The sequence below is a fragment of the Corvus brachyrhynchos genome, unplaced genomic scaffold (assembly GCF_000691975.1).
Source record: "Corvus brachyrhynchos isolate BGI_N302 unplaced genomic scaffold, ASM69197v1 scaffold145, whole genome shotgun sequence".
NCBI classification, from domain to species: Eukaryota; Metazoa; Chordata; class Aves; order Passeriformes; family Corvidae; genus Corvus; species Corvus brachyrhynchos.
The window spans coordinates 49,606-56,025 of NW_008238344.1; the positions used below are offsets into that span (position 1 = coordinate 49,606).

At 39.9% G+C, this 6,420-nt stretch overlaps 1 long non-coding RNA gene across 1 annotated transcript; it reads right to left on the reverse strand.

The window, feature by feature from the left end:
- Window positions 1–6: 6 nt before the first annotated feature.
- Window positions 7–6,134, reverse strand: LOC108446943. Its single transcript, XR_001862283.1, has 4 exons — window positions 6,059–6,134; window positions 3,552–3,637; window positions 3,146–3,452; window positions 7–149 (listed from the first exon to the last, which is right to left on the reverse strand). It is a non-coding gene; the product is annotated as an uncharacterized LOC108446943 (long non-coding RNA).
- Between the last annotated feature and the right edge of the window lie 286 nt (window positions 6,135–6,420).

A 6,420-nucleotide genomic window follows, 5' to 3' on the forward strand; every position in this document is an offset into this window, starting at 1 on the left:
TCTTTCCATGAAGTGTAATTACTAAGACATGGCAGTTCATCATCCCCCTGATTGCTTTCCATCTCTGTTGCAGCCCTATCCTTATGTCCAAGTTCAGGATCTTGTAGATTTGCAGATTGGGCTGATCCTGTAGGCTGAGCAGTCAATCACTGTGACATAGAAAAAAAAGCTGCTGTTATATAATGCCAAAAGATGCAGCAGTGCCCTAACAGGTGACACAGGAATAGAATCTATTGTTAGGCATTAACTAATATTTTTCTATATTCCTTTTTTATTCTGTTATTGCTGCTTTGTACTCTTAAGTAAATACAGACACTTTACTTCAAAGGTCAGTAAATTATTTATAAAGATTAATTATGTATCACAACAGCCCTTGGAGACAGAACAACTAAATTAGTGTGTTCCTTTCTTAGGGCAGAAGAAACTGAGACACAAAAGGGGAATGATTAATTCCAGGTCACTTAGAGACTCAAAAATCAAGTGGTGAACAGTGCTTGGAACTTGTCCCCCAGTTCCAACCAGTGAAATCCTCTTACCCCCAGTACATTATTTCTGTTTAAGTCCATTCCCTGCCTCCAGGAAATCCAGTGGATATGAGACAAAGGAAGCAAGTAATGGAAAATGCCAGATACCCAGGAGCAAGATTCCTCTACATGCTTCCTCTGCTTCAGCTTTTCTGAGGCTGTGAAGAACAGTGAGGAAGCTTGTCCCACAAACTACTTAACTTCAACTTTGGCAGCTGTTTTTTCCTCTGGACATTTTGTCAAGGTAACAAGGACACAGGTGCATGGGTCAGCAGAGCTTCTATAGAAAGGGGAAATCTATACCATGAACTCTGTAATTAAGTTTTTTCACAAGCACTTTATATTGTAGGTTATTCTGTAAAAGAATAATCCCCTTACAATTTCAAGAACTTCACTGCTGAAAATGTTCATTCTGTGAAATATCAGGAGAAGCTGAGCTGCTCACAAGGCACAATTTGAAAAATGTTCCTGTATGTCTCCATGCATAACTGTCTGTACCTGGAATGGGATTTACACATGCAGAATGGAACAGAAGACTGGCTACTACTTGATTCAAAGCACAAAAAATCACCAGCACACCACAAATCCCCCAGCTCAGTGTTAAACAACAGCAAGGGAAGAGTGATATTAAAAAATAATCTAACACCTTTCCAAATTAGAGACAAAACTCCACTCTGAACTTGTTGCCACACTACCCTTTTCAAGTTTTTATTTAAAAGTGTTTTTCACTGAGGCCTTTCAGTATCCATAGCAATAGCACTGCTTTTGATATGTATTGCTCTTCCTGTTTAAGCATTTGTAGCTGTTCTGAAGCGAGTTCAGCCTCCAGGAAATGCATAAATGTGATCTACAGCCCTCCTGGCACAGAAATGTAATTATGAATATGTTGACCTTCTGGTTCATTACCACTGTTGGAGTACAAATACTGCCTGGGTAGGTGGGATGCTTCACAGCATTAAATTTGTAGGTTTGTTTTCTCAATGGGCTTGTTGGTATCTTCTAGTAATTTTTTTCCAAAGGTGACTGCCTGCTGGGAATGGGATGGATTTCTGGCTCAAGCTGCCTACCTGACCCACACAGAGGCTTTTAGGTTGGTAGTTGGTTTTGCCACCAAAGGATATGACCTGGAAAGGAGTCTGGATTTATAATGGTAGAAAGGGAAACCTGTCCACCCTGTCGAATTGTTCCTTGCTTAGGTGAGTTCCTTTCAATAAGCTGTAAAACCAGAATCCTTGGTTCAAAGCAGCATGTTAACCATGCTCTGGTCACATTCCAAATCAGCTGGTTTTGTTGTGCCAAAATAAACTTTTCTTGTAGTTTCAAATACTTATATTATTTTTAAAACATCCCTCATGAATCCCTCTGCAGTTGCTGTGCAATGTTGAAGTGACAACTGCGCTCTGCTTTATGAGGTGGCTGATTCTGAAAGATGATGAATATATTTTCTACACTGCTCTCAACCTTTTGTTAGGATGGTTTTGAGGATTAGTAAATGTTTATAAAGGATCTCGGAACAAAACAAAACATTAAACAACCAGCGTGACTGTTCAGTCTCAATTCCATGGCATCCACATAACTCCAGGAATGGAAGCAGAGCATGGAGAACAGTGCTTTAATGCAGTACAGATGATGAAGACTAAGAGGGCATGGAAGAACATACAAAAAAATAAACAACAAAGGAATGCTAAAATCAGGACATGAAACTTGGAATTTGTTGAGGATTACAGAGACACAGCTTCAGTTCGGATAAGACCCTGTTGGCTCAGAACCTTCATTGCTGATTTACGTTAGTTGAGAATTTGGCCCATAAGGAAGAATTTCTCCACTGAAAGGGTGGTCAGGCATTGGAAGGGGTGGAGTCACCATCCCTGGAAATGTTCAGGAAACAACTGGACGTGACACTCAGTGCTCTGGTCAGGTTGACAATGGGGTATTTGGTCAAAGGATGGACTCGATGATCTTGGAGGTCTTTTCCAAACTTAATGATTCTATGAGTCTGTGATTTTACAATAATATAGAGAGCTCTCAGGGCCTATGGCATTCCCAAATGGAGCCCAAATAACAGTAAGCATGGAGCACAGAGGCAAGCTCTAGAAACACCCAGGAAATTTGAAGTGTGATATAAAGTTTCCTGTAAGCCTTTGTTCAAGCTGAAGACAAGATAAGCTTTCCATTATTTAGTAGGATGCCACTTCCCTGGCTCCTTTTCTGTGAGAAAAATATTCTTGCTGGAATCCCTGCAGGTACATAAATATTCTCTCTGTGTTTTCTGTACAAAACCCAAATCTGCTCATAAATAATATTCTTATGGTTTCATTGTTATTCTGTTAAGAGAATTTTAATAGGTGGGATAAAGTCAGGAAGGACTAAAGTTTGTTTAGGTAAATATTTTGGAGATGTTGCCTTATAAAAGTTCTTTCAAAAAACAAAGTCCATTCTCTTTGACATTCCATTGCTCAGAAATAATTTTGCCTTTCCCTAACACGTTTCATAGAGCATATTTATCTCATCAATCACAAAGAGACCAATACCCTCTTCATACATGATCTTTTCAATACAATTTAAATTTTAAAACATTTTCCCCTTTGCTTTCTGAAGCTTTGAAGAACTGTTTTTCTTACCTTTGGAGCAGGTATCAAAATAGATATTATTCCTCCTGCATTCAAAGTGGCTTTGCAAATCAACAGGGGTTTAATATATGCCCATCTGTTCTCAACCATTAAAAATCTTGAAGTGAATTAGGGATTTCTCAGACCTGCTGTGGAGCTGGGCTGTGAGTTTTACTCCTCTGTGTGTTTGCAGTTGCTAAGCAATAATCCCAAAGGTTGCTATGTCTTTCCACGATCAGAATTGCTGTAGGTTGTCTTTTGGCTTTGGCACAGCCCAACAGACTCTTCTGTACTGAACTTAGAACACTGCATCACATGACTGAAAATAAAATAAAACCGAAAAAGGACTATGAATAGCAACAGAGAACATTAAGGGCACAAATAGAGAGAGAATCCACAGGTGCCAGTGACAGGTTACCTTCAGATTCAAGGTTCACAAAGTCCAGAACTGTCTCAAGTCCATTACCAGCTGAAGAGAGGACTATGTTAACCAGATGTGAGGATCTGAGCCATAAAAAGAAATTAATTACAAACTCAATTTAAACATTTTCAGGCATTCTTTCTTGTGTTGCTTTGAAGCAGCCTTGCAGGAAAGGCACACAAAGCACTAACGAGGGGGGAGTGCACACTGCCATTTTGTCAGACTGCTTTTAAACCTGAATCTAAAGGAATTTGATGAATCCCCTTTCATAATTTCTCCTATATTCTTTGAAGAATAATATGATGGGGAAAGGAGAAGGCAAAAGACCAACACATCTACAACAGGCATTCTGCACTCATTTACACAAATGTAAATCAGGTGCCTGTTCAGCGATTCCCTTAGGTTAGGCAGGACTTCCAGCTGAGAAACTTATGGCAAATTCTGCCAGGAAATGAGGTTTATCTAACGCTATTTCTTTCTTTGTGTTTTGTACTGGAAGTGGCATAGTCTTTGGATTGCCTACCTGCAGGAAAACTGAACTGTGACTTTATCTATGGTATTTGTCACTGGAACAGCTGCGAGGTACCCTGCCCTCTATTAGTCTCCATTTCATGGGACAGCCTGTAAGAAACCTTGAAATAGAGGGGTCAGCTTTCATGTGAAAAATACACTGTAATAAATTACCATTTCTTTGCTGTTTATTTGGAGAAACATATCAGAAGGAAATATGCTCAATGCTGTGCATTTCTAAGATGTGTTGAAGTCTAGCATCAATTATGTTAACAAAATGAAGCAGAAAATTAGTGCACAGGAGTAATTTAAAATGAGGCTTTAAACTGGATTGTGCACTTTTTCCTCAAAGCAGTTTGCACATGATTAATTCCTGTTATCTCTTCTCCCAGGTGGGCTTGGTTTTTCCCCTTTGCAATGCAGAATTCTGTTGCTATTATGATTAACTTACAAAACTTTTTGAGAATGAAACATAAATTTAAAAAAAAAAGTGATTTTTTTTTCGACCCCCAAACAAGAACATACAACTAGAACTTAGAAGGAGGGATCAAAACAGCTCTATTTTTATTTTTCTGGAAGTGGAATCCCATGGGTTAAGCAAACCTTTAATTGTACCCTATCTATCTTGGCTGTTACCCCTTAATGTTTTTGCTAAGCAAAGTGTATCCTTTTATTATGCCACCAAATACTTGCACTGTTGACAAAATAATGGGCTGAATATATCATCACAGATGTTTTGCTGGAATTGCCTCTTCTATCTTTTTTTTTTGTTCCATTTTTTCTGTGTAAGATACATTTTGGGAGCACTCTGTTGTCTTTTGCAGCTGATGCCAAGATTATGCAATAAAAGCCCTAACATGTAGTAATAATAAGTTGTGTTAGCCAGGGAAATGTTTGCAGTGTATTAAATAGTCAGTTTTGGAAATGTGTACAAAACCAGCTCATGTACAGCTTCATTTCTTTTAAATGCTACTCTGGGCTGAAGCAGCAGGTGCTGACCACAGTGCTGCCAGCACAGGAAAGAATAAGGCCACAGGCTTCCAGTCTGTTTTTTGTACCAACCCTGATGCTGTGACCACAGCCTGCCCTCTAATTGCTCTTTTCAATCCCAATACATCTGCCTTATAGCTTCCTCCTCTACATTTAAATACTGCTGCTAAAAAAACACTGCACATGCAAATTGCACCTTTCTAGAGGCTGGAGAACTATCACAATCTGTGGTTGTTGTAGCTAATAACTGATATGTCGGACTTTTAGTGAACTGTAGATAGCAACTCCATTGTTTACTTGCGGTAAAGGTTTTTAAAAAGTGTTTGCTGTTCAAATACCTGGAAGACCTACAGGGTATATAAAACTTACACAAAAGTCTACTTTGGAACTTGGTTTAAATAATCACTTCTTGATAGTAATCCCTGCATGACTTGATCAAAATCCAGAATGAAACACCAGTCTCAGGTGAGGGAACTGCTACAACACTTTGGGAGCTTTAGCCTTCTATCAATCCTCTCTATCAATGCAGGCATATCTGAACATGAGCTAGGAGCCTTGAAGCAGCCCTATATTTGCATGTTCAGGACCCTGGCTTGCTGTGCAGCCCACTCTGTAAACTCGGTTTAGTCCAGTTTAGGGAGCTTGTCCTCCATCCCTGTCCTCCATCCTCGCCTGTCCACCAGGAGGCGAAATGCCCCATTCGAGAGCCTGACTTCTCCATTGCAGCCAAGCCCAGCTACAGGAACCTCCCTGATCATTATTTTAACTGGGGAATAACCTAAAGAGCGACCATGTGGCTTCTCCAGTGCTTAAATTTAAAGGGATAAAGTGCTGCCTGCCTGAGGAGCAGATCACAGCAGTATCAGCCATGTGCTTCAATGGAATCGATGGGTTGACACACACTCCTGACAAAGAGTTTGCTCTGTTTAACATTTAGAACAGCTTCTGGTTATCATATGTAATGTTGTCATTCGATGCCCAAGACAATTCTTGATCCCAGTTACCTTCTTCCCAGGAATTTTGTAGATTCTTGATCCAAATTACCTCCTTCCCATGAATTTGGTACCATCAGGCTGAAACTGCAAAGCAAACGAAGTTTAATAGCACTTGACCCTTTGTTTCAGACCCTCAAACACTTCTGCATCTGGCAATGTTTGAATGCTTAAGATGCACTCATTAGACTCGGTTTTTGGTGTTTGGGCATGTGCGTTCATGTATGAAGAGGTGTTATATGCTGCTTTCATTATGGAGTTACTATTGCCGCCGAATCCAAGGAAAAGCTGTGTTATGTGACCATTAATGCCAACTTTCACCAAGGGTTGCCATACCCACTGTCACAGCTCCCAGCGGGATGGGATTCCACAAA